Source organism: Heterocephalus glaber, unplaced genomic scaffold (genome assembly GCF_053883595.1).
Source record: "Heterocephalus glaber isolate CG9 unplaced genomic scaffold, H.glaber_assembly_v1.0 deba00000613, whole genome shotgun sequence".
Classification (NCBI taxonomy): Eukaryota; Metazoa; Chordata; class Mammalia; order Rodentia; family Bathyergidae; genus Heterocephalus; species Heterocephalus glaber.
The window spans coordinates 3,179,636-3,193,379 of record NW_028258152.1 but is presented as its reverse complement, the minus strand read 5'-3'; the positions used below and the strand labels follow the sequence as shown (position 1 = coordinate 3,193,379).

Sequence of the window (13,744 nt, the reverse complement as noted above, 5' to 3'; positions counted from 1 at the left end):
AAGTTTGCAGGGCTGGGGATACAGCTGTGGTGGAGTGGGTGCCTAGCATGTTCAAGATCCTGGGTTTAATGCCCAGAACAGAAGAAAAAGAAAAGAACTATGTTTTCCCCTCAATCTCAGCCTCTACCCAGCACATATTCCCTAGGGAGAGGGCCTTCCCTTCCAGTATATCCATATCTTCACAAAGTTGTGTACATCCTTTTGAGCCCTTTTATTTCCTATGGCTTAAATGTCATATATTTGCCAAGAGGGCACACATTTAAGTCTCTATCCCTAAACCCTAGTCTCAGTGCATTTCCATTTGGATGTCTCAAAAGCATCTCAAAGGTAGTACTGTCAAAACAAAACTAAAACATGTCCCCATCTTATTCAACAACAAAACCAGTTACTCAAGCCACAAACAAACACAAAAACAAAAACAAATGGCAAGTTTAAGGTTCCCTTGAACCTTAAGAGATGAGGAACTGAGCTCCCCCAGCCCCAGTCTGCAGAAGCGACCAGCCCCGTCCCTGGTGAAAACTCCCAGGGAGGCTTTGTACTCCCGTTTCCGCTTTTTCCCTCGAGTGCCCTCTCGGGGTCTCCCTAGTTTGGGAGTTGCTGCAGTTGGCATGCGTTCCAGGTCTTGGGTGTTGGCTGCGCTTTCCGCTTGGGGGCCGCCCCCAGCCCCAGGGCCCAGGGAGAGCTTGTGTTCTCCTTCTGACTTCATCCCGGAGGGCAGTGAGGAGCTACCACCACGATCAACTGGGCCTCGCCCTGACCTCACTGGCGTACTTCTTCCACTGGCAGCTGGTGGCCTTGGCCGTGCTGTGGGCAGACCATGGCCAGCATCCTATTGACTGCAGCCTGCTGGAGCTGAAAATGGTACAAGTCATGTTTCGACACGGGGCGTGCAGTCCCCTCAAGGTGCTCCTGCTGGAGGAGCTGGCAGAGCGGAACACACAGCTATTAGAGGTCCCTCCTCAAACTCAGTTTGGTTACAGTCACCAATTTAGCTGGTGGCCCCAAACCACATTCTTCTTATGACTCTGACTACTGCAAGACCATCCTGAAGGGGGCCATGTTTGCTGGGCAGCTGACCATGGTAGGCATGGAGAAGATGTTTGCCCTGGGAGAGGGACTGAGGAAGAAATATGTGGACACCATCCCCTTTCTTTTACCACCCTTCAAACCCCAGGAGGTCTTTGTTCCTTCCACTAACGTGTACCTGAAGAATCTGGAGTCTGCTGGTTGTTTGCTGGATGGGCTTTTTCAACGTGAGAAAGAAGGATCCATCATCATCCACACTGATGAGGCAAGTTCTGAAGTCTTGTACCCAACTCCCAGAACTGCTGGGGCTTGAGGCAGAGAACCAGAGGCCAGAGGGAGGCTGCTGCTTTGCAGCTAGGGATCTCAGAGGATTTGAAGAAGTGGAAAGAAGGGATGGGTACTGATAGTAGTGATGAAATGGACTTCCTCATTCTCCTAGACAGTGTGGCTGCCAAGCAGGTGCACAGTCTCCCCAGCTGCCCCATGCTGAAGAGATTCACACAGGTGATTGAACAGAGAGCTGTGGACACAGCCTTGTACATCCTGCAGCAGGAAGACAGGAAAGGTCTGCAGATGGCAGTTGGCCCATTCGTACACATCATGGAGAACAACCTACTGAAGGCTATACCTCTGTAGCTCATGATGTGACCCTTATGCCTCTCTTAATGGTTCTGGAGATGTTTGACCACAAATGGCGTTTACTGCTGACCTCACCATAGGACTCTACTAGCACGGGGAATCTAAGGGGTGGTTTGTGCAGCTCTATTACCATGGGGAGGAGCAGCTGCCAAGAGGTTTCCCTGACAAACTTTGTCTGCTGAAGAAATTCTTGAACACCGTATCTCTTTACTCCCCGAGCCGAGAGAAATACCACAAGCTCTGCTCCCAAGCACAGGAACTGGAACCTGAAATGAAGACTGATTACAGGTGTGTATGATCACACCTGGCAAATACTGGTACCTTACTTTCCCTCGCCTTCCACATTCAATACCAGACCTGTTGGTTTCACTTGTAAAATATGCTGTGACCTTAACATAGCTTCCCCTGGACCACAGCAATAGTATGACACATTTTGCTACTTTCACAAATAACCAAAGTGATTTTTTTTTTTCCTACAGTTAGAGATGAGATCATGTCACTCCCTCCTTCAAATCCTCTAGTGGCTGCTCAGGCACTCAGAATAAAACCTAGATGCTTCACTGTGGCCTTCAAGCCATGAATCACCAGGTAGCTGCTCACTTTTACAACTCCATCCCATTCTACTGCAGTTTTTCTTTCAATTCCGAGGGGCTCCCCAGCTCTTTTTCACCCTCTCAGCCTTTACACTCTGCTCCTTCTATCTGGAATGCTTTTCCTTGTCACTCTTCTCATGGGTGACTACTACATTTTGGGACTCAGTTGAAAACTGCCTCTTCAACAAGACCTTCCTTGAACACCTAACACAGTAACTTTTCGCTCTTCCTTTATTTTAAAATCTTTTTCTTTATAACACTTATCATAGTTTTGAACTGCAAGCTATACTTGTTTGTCTTTCTCCCTGCTCCACACACACACACTCATGCACACACACATCCTTAAGACCATGGCCCTGCAAGGGCCAGATTATGTCTACCTTGGTCTCATCTATATTCTCAGGAGAGACTTAATATCTGTTGAAGGAACACATGGTTAGGAGGAGCTAGAGGGAAAACAACACCCAGAACCATGGGCTCTGCTGTGATACTCCACAACAGAGGTTGTATGAAACTCATAGACCCTATCCGGCTTCTCTTCTCAGGTCTAAGGATGCCAGAAAATACAGTGTATTGATGGGGTCCCTTCTGATCTTTGGCCTGGACTCCAAAATGACTATAATACCTGTGTCCCAGATTATCCCCCACCCTGATCTCTCGGAAACATGTCCAGTGCCATCGCTGTGACAGAGCTGGCCTACCCAGTGTCTTTCAGCCCTGTGGTCCTGCCCATGTGCCTTCCCTCATCCAAGGCCCGGCTGAAGAATACAATCCCCTGCTGGGCCACTGGCTGGCGCTATCCGTATTGGGGCTATACACTAATGTGAGGATAAGTAGATTTTCCGAGCTCTGTTTCTTCAACTTCCTCTCTCCCCTCTCTCTATCCCAGCCCTACCACCGGACTCACTGCAGGGTCTAGGGAGTTAACTGGAGGTACAGTAGACTCCAAATTCTCCTTGACCCTTAGCCTCCTTCATATTTCTTCTGCTATGATCGCTGCTTATTTATACTCCTTTTTGTTTTTTTGGTACCAGGGATCGAACTTGTGTCCTTGTGCTTGCGGGGCAGGTGGCGTATAGTTGTTTTTGTACTCGTTTGGCAATAGCCCTAAGACTTTAAAAGCAAAAAGAACAAGACGACCAATGTAGAGAGAGGACAGTTATGCTCAGTTTGAGTACAGCATTCGCCCTCTGCACCTGGGTGGAGTGTGGAAGTAGGTGGATAGGAAAGCAAATAGAAGACGTGTTCAGGAAAGTAAGGCTGCTCAGCAATAGTCCCTGAATCAGTCTAGCTAGGAGAGTAGTGCTTCATTTCTGTGTTGATAGTCTTAATTATTCTTAGTGTATTAAATCTACCTGCCAGGTTCTGGTGGTGCACACTTGTAATCCCAGCACCTGGGAGGCTGAGGCAGAAGGATCATGAGTTTGAGGGCAGACTTGGCATAACAGCAAGTTCAGTATCAGTCTGGACTACGTAGTAGACCCTGTTTTAAAACAAACAAACAAAAACCACAAAGATCTATGCTTTACTTCTATATAATAATAAAAATCTATTCTCCAAAGACAATTGAATTGTGCATCATAAATTGTTCTGGTTTTCCTGAGTCACCAAGACTTTTCTGTTACTAATTTGTGCCATTTGAGCAGGGCCTTTAGCCTTCTTCAGAGATAAGAAGCTCAGCCTGATAACTGAATACTATTTAACGTGGGGACAGAATATTTGAACTCAGAGCTATCTCTGAAAATCATAGGCCTGAAATCTATATCCATAGCTGAAAGTTGGATTTTGATTCTTTAAGACATCTTTGACTCCCTGAGGCCCTGCAGACAGGAAGCAATTTATACACTGAGGGAGAGCAGAGTGCCTCTCGTGGATCACCAGACTTGCAGTGGCTTCTTTCAAAATGAAAGCTTGTTGCATGGAATTGAGCCCATCAACAGGGAAGCCACAATCTGATCCAAGCTCCCTGTGGGGCAGATGGAAGAGTGTGTTGTAGGCACCCATCCCCATGGCACCTGTCCTAGCCCTCCTTTCCCAGTGCACTTCCTCCATGTCTCCCTCTGTCTTCAGAGTCTCTGGGTGAACCCAGGATGCCCGACAGGCCTAACTCCACAAGCCTTGGCAGGCAGTCTCAATTCCTTCCATTTGCCCCCGCACCACCTGACCAACTTTCTTCTCTCCCCTAGAGTCACAGAGAGGACCCATTGATGTGTGAAGTCGAGGATTTCCGGGTCCTCATAGGAGCAGTGAGCTGGGTATCAAACTGCATCCAAACCAATAAGCCTGGAGGGTACACAAACATCAGTTTCTATAAATCCTGGCTTGAGAAGTCAGTCTTCTCACTTACTGAGCTTTCTGCTACCCCCAGTGTGGCCTCTCTGGGCTTCTCCCTATGATGCTCTGCCTCTGATTTTGAGGCCACCTTAACTGGCAAGGTCGGTATGGCCAGTGTGAAGAGACAATTGAGAATGAGGAAGAAAAGGGAAATTTTATAAGCTGAGGATCTTGAAGAGTCAGCAAGACAGATGTATTTCTCCATAATTCTAATTTGCTTGGTTTTTCCCCCCTCAAATCAGCCTGGAAAGCAAAAGCCCCAGAGTGAATATCTGAGATGATGGATATCCTAAATATCCTGAGCTGATCATTACACAATGTATAAATGTAGCAAAACATTACACTGTGCTCCAAAAAGATGTATAATTATCTGTCAATTAAAAACAAAATTTTAAAAATTGGTTGAATATAACAATTTGTTCTTATATTCATTCTTTTGAAACTAGAGACCTCCTGGGGAGAAAAAAACACAGAACTTTAGGGCTAAAAGAAATTTGGAAATTACTTTGCCCAGCCATTCCCTACATTCAGTAGACAAAGAAGCTGGGTTAGTCAGCCCTTGGCTGAATTCAAAATGAAAATCATCTAATCTGGGCCTAGACTGGGTTCTGAAGAAAAAGGAGAGACTTGGAAGATCAGAAGGTTTTTGGTGAAGTAGGCAGGGAAAGAGGGGCCCCAATAGTGTACTAGTAATCTACTGCTGCACAACAAATTACTTCAAAACTTAATAGCTGAAAACAACAAACATTACTTTCCATGGGTCAATAACCAGAGAAAGCTTAGCTGAGTAGTTCTGGCTCAAGGTCTTTCACAAGACTGCTGTTGTCTGCCACAGACACAGTTATCTCAGGGCTCAACTAGAAAGGGATCTGCTCTAAGCTCTCTTATGGGTCTGCTCAGGGCAACTGGCTTCCACAGAGGAACTGATCCAGGACAGAGTGGGACAGAGCACCTATTCCTCATCTCAAAACATCTCATTACTCCCTGTTGTAGTCTATTTCTTAGTAATGAGTCAACAAGGTATGACTATCAGGAAGTAGAGATCACTGAGGAGCATCCTGAAGGCAGCCTTCCCCAGGAAGAGAGTGAGGGAGGAATCTAGAGGCGGGGCTTGGAAGCTAACTAGAGCTGCCTGAGGTTAGTAGGCACAGATTAAATCAGGGCATGCGGCCAGCCATTTAAACAGAGGCATGCTGGAGAGAATTCCTTCTGAGTCCCATTAACTCCACCCACTAAAAGCAATTCATAAGTTGTGCTCACAAGTGGGGTTGGGGAAGGTATCTGTTGGAGATATATCCAATTTGCAACATCTCGTGACCAGACAGCAGTCTAAGAACACGTTTCATATAATAAATACACAGCTGCCTTATCCTTTACCTAAACCTCTGGTATACAAAGAGTAGTGAAGAGCACAGGACTAACACTGGCCAGAGCTGAGTTCATTTATGAATTTCATAAAATACTGGTTAAAATAATAACAGTGATCTACATTATTTGACAAATGAGACTAAAAAAATAACTGGGAGTTCTGGCAGAACAGCAAAATGAACAACAGCAAAAAACCCCTTGCTCAAATTTCATTAAATAGTAGTAAGACTATTGTCTGAGCCAGGCCCAGTGGTGCACACTTGTAATCCTAGCACTCTGGTTGGCTGAGGTAGAAGGATCACAAGTTTGACCCAAGCCTGGGCAACTCAGGAAGATTCTGTCTCAAAATTTCAAAAAAAATTTGTTTTTAAAGCTGGGGATACAGCTCAGTATGAAGACCCTGGGTTCAACCTCCAGTACATGTATGCACACACACACACACAATCATTGTTTGAAAATGACAGTTTTCATTAATTACTACAAAAATAAGGCAATTACATAATCCAAAATAAATTAAATCTGAGCCATTTAAAAGCTTTCCAAATACATAAAGTAGTAAGAACAGTATAAGTACTTTGGCCCAGTAAGTGAAAAAATTAATTCCCAAATGGAAAAATTATATAAATTATAAACAAGATTCAAAGAATGATTGCAATCTATTCTTAAAGGGACATTGTTCAAGTTAATAAGATCTTGATACTTTTTTAGATGACAACACTACAGAAGTGAAAGCGAGGCATAGTTGGCACTATGGAAAATATTTCAGCAAAAAAAAATTCACTAGACATGTGGGATGCTAAATAAGTAGAAAAGATAAAAGAATGTGAAAGCAGCTGATGGATCTACACATTAAAGCCAAAAAATACAATAAAGAGAGAAAGGGAGGTTACAGAATCATAAAACAGCTGGAAGGCACTTTACAAATGACCTGATACTACTCCCAGCTCAAGGCATAAGTTTGCTTTTTAACAGACCCAACAGATAATCCTATACTTCTTAATACAGCAGCACTGGAAAGCTATCTGTTCACTGTCCAGAATGGGAGAATGGGAAGTACTGGCATGTTCACTACTACCCAGCTCTGTGTTGCCCCCTGCCCACCAGAATTCTCTAAAACTGAAACTTTAAGCAAAATATTCACATAATGGGTGAAGTGGAATGAGACAGTTACCTCTAAGCAAAAAAAGATTATAGTAAACACACCTCTTATGTGCTGTAAGAACAAACAAAACTTAAGAGATGTGGGAATAATCTCAAGGTAACACACTGGGAATGACATCGTACCTAAGAAAGCTTAAATCTAATCACTACACTACTGCACACTGAATGAAAACAGTATTAAGCAGCTGGATGGTCAGCACGCAATCTAAGAAGGGAAGTCAGATAACTGTGTTTATCAGAACCTAGGCTACCGGGGGAGAGATCCAAAGCCTCATGACTGAGGTTTGCATTTACTCAGACACATTCTGTTCTACAAAAGCGTTCTTTTTACCCAATTTCTGTAAATAAGAGCCAGCAGTACAGTACTTGGTCCCAGTAAGTGAAAAGCTCTTATGGAGATAAGCTCTTAATGGAGCTCTCCACTTGTTCAAATCTTAAACCTCTTCAAACCGTCACCTACTTATTAATTTTGCTTCCCCACTACTACATCATCAAGAAGGGAGTGCCCTGGTTGGGAAAAATGCAAACTCCAGTAATGGAAATGAATAGCCCTCACTGCAAACAGACATTCTGGTTTATACATAAGTTTCTTAAAAGGTAGTCAGTCTCTTGAATTTGATCTCTTCTAGGTGCACTGACAAGTCCCAAATACCAGAAGCTAAAAAGAAAAGGGCCGAGAGTCAATGAGATGAACAGGGCCAAATCATGTCACCTGTGAAAGAGTGGATTCTTGGAGTGACATGACATTTTTATCTCATCCCTTAACTATGGCAGGAACTTACATTTACTTTATGACTCCTCTGTATTAGGTACTATGCTGGTCACTTCAAGTGTTATCTTCCTCAGTCTTAATGGCTCAAGAAGTTGTAATTTATCCCACATTTAGAAATGAGAGCAACACAGAACTGAGGCTCAGTGGGTTAAGTAACTTGCCTAAGATCACACAGCTATCTGATTTGACAGATTTATCCAGGACTGTCTGACTCCAAAAATGTGGCTCTTTCCATTTATTTCAAACTATTTTCATTCTTTGCTAGAGGTTCTTCCTTATATTATGCCAAAATAATAACTGCCCTTTGGTTCTAGTTATTTGCATTCTTATTGGCTTCCTAGTTTCCATTTGGAGTTATTTGGGTACACAGAGATTTACTCTCTTAAATAGATAAGAACAGCCTTGAGAAAAAGAAAGTAATGTCCTATTTATCTTCCTGACCTTCTAACAGCATCTAATATATATCCTGCCAACATAGTATCCAGGATTGTTTTTTGAATTAACAAAATGAGAGCTACAGGCTATAGAAAGCCAGCTGTCAAAACCATAAGGAAGAATTCCACTAAAATGAGTAAAAAAACCCAGAAAACAAAACAAAACTATAGGAAGGCAGTAAAGAATAAAAGCAATCCCTGCAAAGGGGACCTGGTTAATGGGAATGAGGGCTCCAGATAAGTAGGACGGAACTCAGGGCAGGATCACTCCGGTTAACAGAGCAAAGAGCCAGGGAGAGGAAAAGTCTGTCGGGGCTTGGGCCTGCTATAAAAGATACTCCATATATGGTCCACTGCTTTAAAACTTACTAGTTAGTTAGACTAAAGCCTAACTAAACATTTCTTGTCCAAGTTCAAGAACTAAGAGCAAACTGGACCTTTTAGTAGGTGACATAGGTGTCTGCTGCTGCAAAGGACCAAAGAAGGCAAAAGTTAAGGCCGCTACACAGGTGCTAGAGAAATTGATTATTCTTCAGGAGATGAATTTACACAGGGACTTACTCATTTTCTAATAGAATACATTGATCCGATGGAGTTATGAAAAAGACAAGAGTCCATCTGCCCTCCAAGAAATACAGATAAAAAGCTTAAAAACTTGTGGATCTACTATTCTTCCTGTTTTATGAAGACACCCAAGAGAAGACTGAATTTCTAAGGTGGTGTCCTCTCTACAGTAGCAGCTCTCAACTTCCCTGGTGATTCTGCCCTTGCAGGGGACACCTGGCAATGTCTGGAGACATGTCACGACTAAAAGTAGGTGGTACCATCCATCCAGTAGGCAGAGGCCAGGAACGCTGCTCAACATTCTATAATGACAGGATAGCTGCCTCACAACAAAGAACCATCTGGCCCAAAATGTCAACAGCACCATGGCTAAGAAACCCTGGTCTACAGGGGCCATCAATATCAATTCTAACCATCACCAAAATATTGTTTACCCAGAATCTAATTAATAAACTTGTAATATCAGCTTCAATGACAATAATAATAAAAACAGCAATTATTATTGCACGTCCCAACAGGTCAAAACCAAGCTAAGCATTAATTCTATGACATCTCATTTAATTCTTACAAAAATTTTGTGGGATATTATTATACATATTTTGCAAAGATGGAGGGGGATCGAACTCAGGACCTTGTGTTTGCGAATCAGGCATGGCACCACTGAGCTAAATCCCCAGCCCTACAGAGGCATTTAAGGATAACTTTAGCCAGGTGAGGGTGATGCAAACCTGTAATCCCAGCACTCAGGGGGCTAAAACAGCAGGGTGGAGAGTTTGAGGCCAGCCTGGACTACATGGGAGACCCTGTCTCAAAAAAAATTAATCAACTATCTTTAATGATAACATAAAATAATGATCTGGAGACAGAATCTAAGACTTGGACACAGTGTGATGAGAGAGGTAGAAAGCTCTAAGCTGTCTTCAGGTGTCTCCTTGGCACTTCCATATTTTATAAGAGCCAAGGGAGCAGTAAAATGGCAGATTCAAAGAGTTTCTTAATCGCTGAACCAAATTAAGAAAAATATTTGTAGAAGGGTAATAGGGCAACAGACAAAGACAGAGTGTGGTGATAAGCAATGCACAGTTGAATGTTACCTTTATAAAGAATCTTTGAAACCAGGTGTGGTGGTATATGCCTATAATGCCTAGAATTCTGCAAGGCTGAGGCAGGAAGATCACAAGTTCAAGCTTATCTTGGCAAGACCCCCCAAAATAAAAAAGGGCTGGGGATGTAGCTTACTGCAAAAGCCTTGAGCTCAATACCCAATACAAAACAAAAACAAAAATCTCTTAGGTCATCAATTGATTCCAGTGCTTTCATGGTACAACAGGAAAATAGAGGCCTTAGGTAAAAGGTGACTTCCTTAAGGTCCTGCTGTCATACCCAGGAAAATAACAGAACAGCACTGGGACTGAAAACGTGAGCAGCCACCTCCAAAATGACAAGATTTTAGGTTGGATTTAGAATGTGCAGGGTTAAAATCTTCTCCTTAAAAGTAGGTATTTCCTTGCATAATTCAATGAGACTGTCACACCTACAAAGATTAAACTAATCCCATCTAATACCCAGTCCATTATCAAATTTCTTTATCTATATCAAAAGGTCTTTTTTAGAGTTCTTCTGTTAAAATTAAGATGCAAACAAAGGCCACACATACTTATGTCTCTTAAGTTTCTTATAACCTAGAGTAGTCTCTGTTTTAGGTACTTTTCTCATTGCTAAGGTAAAATACCCAACACTCAAAGTTAAGGCACGAAAAGTTTATTTGGTTCCCAGTTTGAAGTGGTTTCAGTTCATAGTCAGCTGGCTCCAAGACAGGGTGGCACACAGCAGAGGGGCACTGCAGAGCAGAAACAGTCCACAGCAAGCAGGCAGGCGAGAGCACATTAGCCCTCTTTCTGTCCTTTATATTTTATGCAGGCTGACCACCCTACAGCAGGTGTAGCACTCACACCCTTAACCAATCAGTGGACTGATTTAGTAATCACATGCCCTTGATCCCAGTACCATATACTCTAGATGCAGCCATCTCTTAAAAGTGCCCCATAAGGGCCGAGCATTTAGGTCAGTGGTTCCACTGCCTGCCTTGCAAGCGCAAGGTTCCGAGTTTGATCCCTAGTACAAAAAAAAAAAAAAAAAGTGCCCCCCATGACTGCATGAGGCTTTGGGTGGACAACTAGACACAAGCCATAATGGTCTCTTTCCCTTTTTACCTTCATAAGGTTGGATTATTAGAGAAACTAGTCAGTTGCTTTATAAAATGTCCCACACTCTTAATTTGATTATTTCCTTGTATTGTAATTTAACTTAATCTTTTATCCTCCGTATTTTCTGTAAGTAAAAATAGCTTTAGAGATTCAGGTTTCACTTAAAAAAAAAAACAAGAATACTTTGTGGGCAGTATTATGGGCGCTATACTATGTGACGTCAAGTGGTATGTGTCTACTTTGCCCCACTTCTAGTGATGCTGAGACTGAGCAGAGGGTTCAAATAACAACAGCTTAAGTGCTCCATCAATCTTTCATCTAAGGCTTTCAACTACTGATAATCAATTATGTCATAAGGGGATGAAGGTGGTGATTTTGATTCTACTGGTCCAGCTACATTTCTTAGCTGGAATTCTTTCCTTACCAATTAAGCCTATTTTGTTACTGTGAAGTACAGTTTGTGGAAGAAAAGCAGAGTAACTATTAATTCTTTCCTTCTACCTTGCAGTTTTCAGAATGGTACTGTAGTTACATTCAAAAGAGTTTATTTCCAAATTTAAAATTTAACAGACATCAAAACAAAAATATATTTTTATAAAACATTTAAACAAAAAGGAAAAGACATTGGGTGAGAAATTCAACTATTACATAAAGAAGGTAGTACCTCAGATTTGTCCAATGATAAAAAAGTCCAAAGACCTGGGACAATCACAAGACATTAGAATACCTGGTCAAATTTTGTCCTTTTGATAAGCCAAAAGGAAGATCTACCCCTGTGCTCAATTCCCAGTGCTGAGAAAAGGAGGGCAGGCAGGCTAACCAATCATCCATAGAGAGCTTTGTGATCTCTACAAGATGAATAATAAGCCACTTTTATTCTAAACATGGCTTGGAGGCAAATCTCCAAGATTTAGATGTTTTTGTTGGTGGCAGTGTTTGTTTTCTTTTCTTTTCTTTTCTTTTTTTTTGAGTACTAAGGATTGGAGCCAGGGCCTTCATGCTAAGCTATATTCCCAGGTTTTTTAAATTTTACTTTTATCTTGAGATGAGATCTCATTAAATCACTTAGTGATTTAATGGGTGCAAACTTGTGGTCCTCACCTTCCCTGAGTGCAGGGATTACAACGTTTTGAGTCACCACACCCAGCAAGGTCTGACATTCTTTAAAAAACTATACTTACATGAGTAAGATATGGAATAAGCTAGGCACCCATCCACAAATGACTAGATTAAGAAAATGTGGCATACTGTATATACACAAGGAATACTATCCAGTCACAAAGAAGAACAAAGTTTTATGTGCAGGAAAATGTATGAAACTGGAGATTATGCTGACAGAAATAAGCCAGATTCACAAAGACAAGTATCAAGTTTTCCCTAATATGTGCAATCTAAAAATGATGACTTAAAAATAGAAGGGCGGGGCCGGGAATTTAGCTCAGTGGTTTCCGCTGCCTGCTGCGCAAGCGCAAGAACCCAAGTTCGATCTCCGGTACAAAAAAAAAAGAAAGAAAAGTAAAAGAAAAAGAAAAAAGTAGAAAGGAGACTATTATCACACAAGAGGAAGGGAAGAAGAGGAGGAGGGAGGTGCACAGGAGGCTAACAGGTGCTGGGAGCACTGTGCTGTAGATCATCACTACGGCCAGGCTAACTCGCCTCCTCCCGAGGATGAGGATGAGGCAGGGCCCGGACGGAGAACAGGCGACAAGAGGGCGTGGTGGAGCAAGGCCTGGGCGAGAAGAGGACAGTCTCTCTCCCCTCCCACGCGCCGCTGGAGAAACGTCAACGTGAGGTCCTGCAGACCTCGGCTCCGGCTCCTGTTACAGCCCAGGACCTTTACCTCCCCTGCACCTCCTTTACCACGGCCACTATAAATAAACCTGGCCCCACCTATACCTTATTATATCTCTTTGTCTGTCTTAATCTCTCACCGTCACCTTTACTCTGTGTACCCTTCAGCTATGTGGGCAGAAGCAAACAGGGAGGATGGATATGATCAAAAAACATACATTGAAACCCAGTATTTTCTAAAATTAATCAGTACTAATAAAAATATTTAAAAAATTTTAATGAAATGAGAAGAAAACTGCAGGTAGTGATATTAGTTTCGGGAAAAAAAATTAAGGTGAAAAGCACTAAGACAGTCCTCATAAATAATAAAATCATAGTAAATGATGGAAACCCAGAATGAGCTACGAGCTGCTACACGCTCCCAACCTACCATGAATACAGAGCTCCCTTTGGGCTCTAGTCTCTAGGTCTGTCATAGGATTTCTCTCTGCATCCTTGTTACTCTCTTCTCACTGTTCTGAGGATATCTGTATTCCATGCTGTAACAAATACCACCTCACCCAAAAGAAACATTTTCTCACAGTTCTCTAGGCTGAGTCCAAGTTCAAGGTGCCAGTGGGCCTGGTTCCTTCTTAGGACCATGAAAGATGGATTTATTCCAGGCCTCCTGGACTTGTAGACAGCTGTCTTTTCCATGTGTACATAAACTGTGTCCAAATGTCCTCTTCTTGTAGGAACACCATTCATGTTAGATTAGGGCCCACCCTATTGCCTTCATTTTAACATAATTACCTCTTTAAAAACCATTATCTCCAAATATGGTCACCTTCTGTTTACTAGGGGTTAGGAACTCAA

At 42.5% G+C, this 13,744-nt stretch overlaps 1 protein-coding gene and 2 pseudogenes across 2 annotated transcripts in view; 1 reads left to right on the top strand and 2 right to left on the bottom strand.

The window, feature by feature from the left end:
* Positions 1–13,744, bottom strand: part of Sh3d19 (SH3 domain containing 19) — a 183,456-nt gene that overhangs the window by 132,903 nt on the left and 36,809 nt on the right. The window lies entirely within an intron of this gene.
* LOC101713694 (coiled-coil domain-containing protein 181-like) overlaps positions 1–13,744 on the bottom strand; it is a 101,363-nt pseudogene that overhangs the window by 56,066 nt on the left and 31,553 nt on the right. The window lies entirely within an intron of this gene.
* LOC101700772 (lysophosphatidic acid phosphatase type 6 pseudogene) lies at positions 517–1,963 on the top strand (annotated as a pseudogene).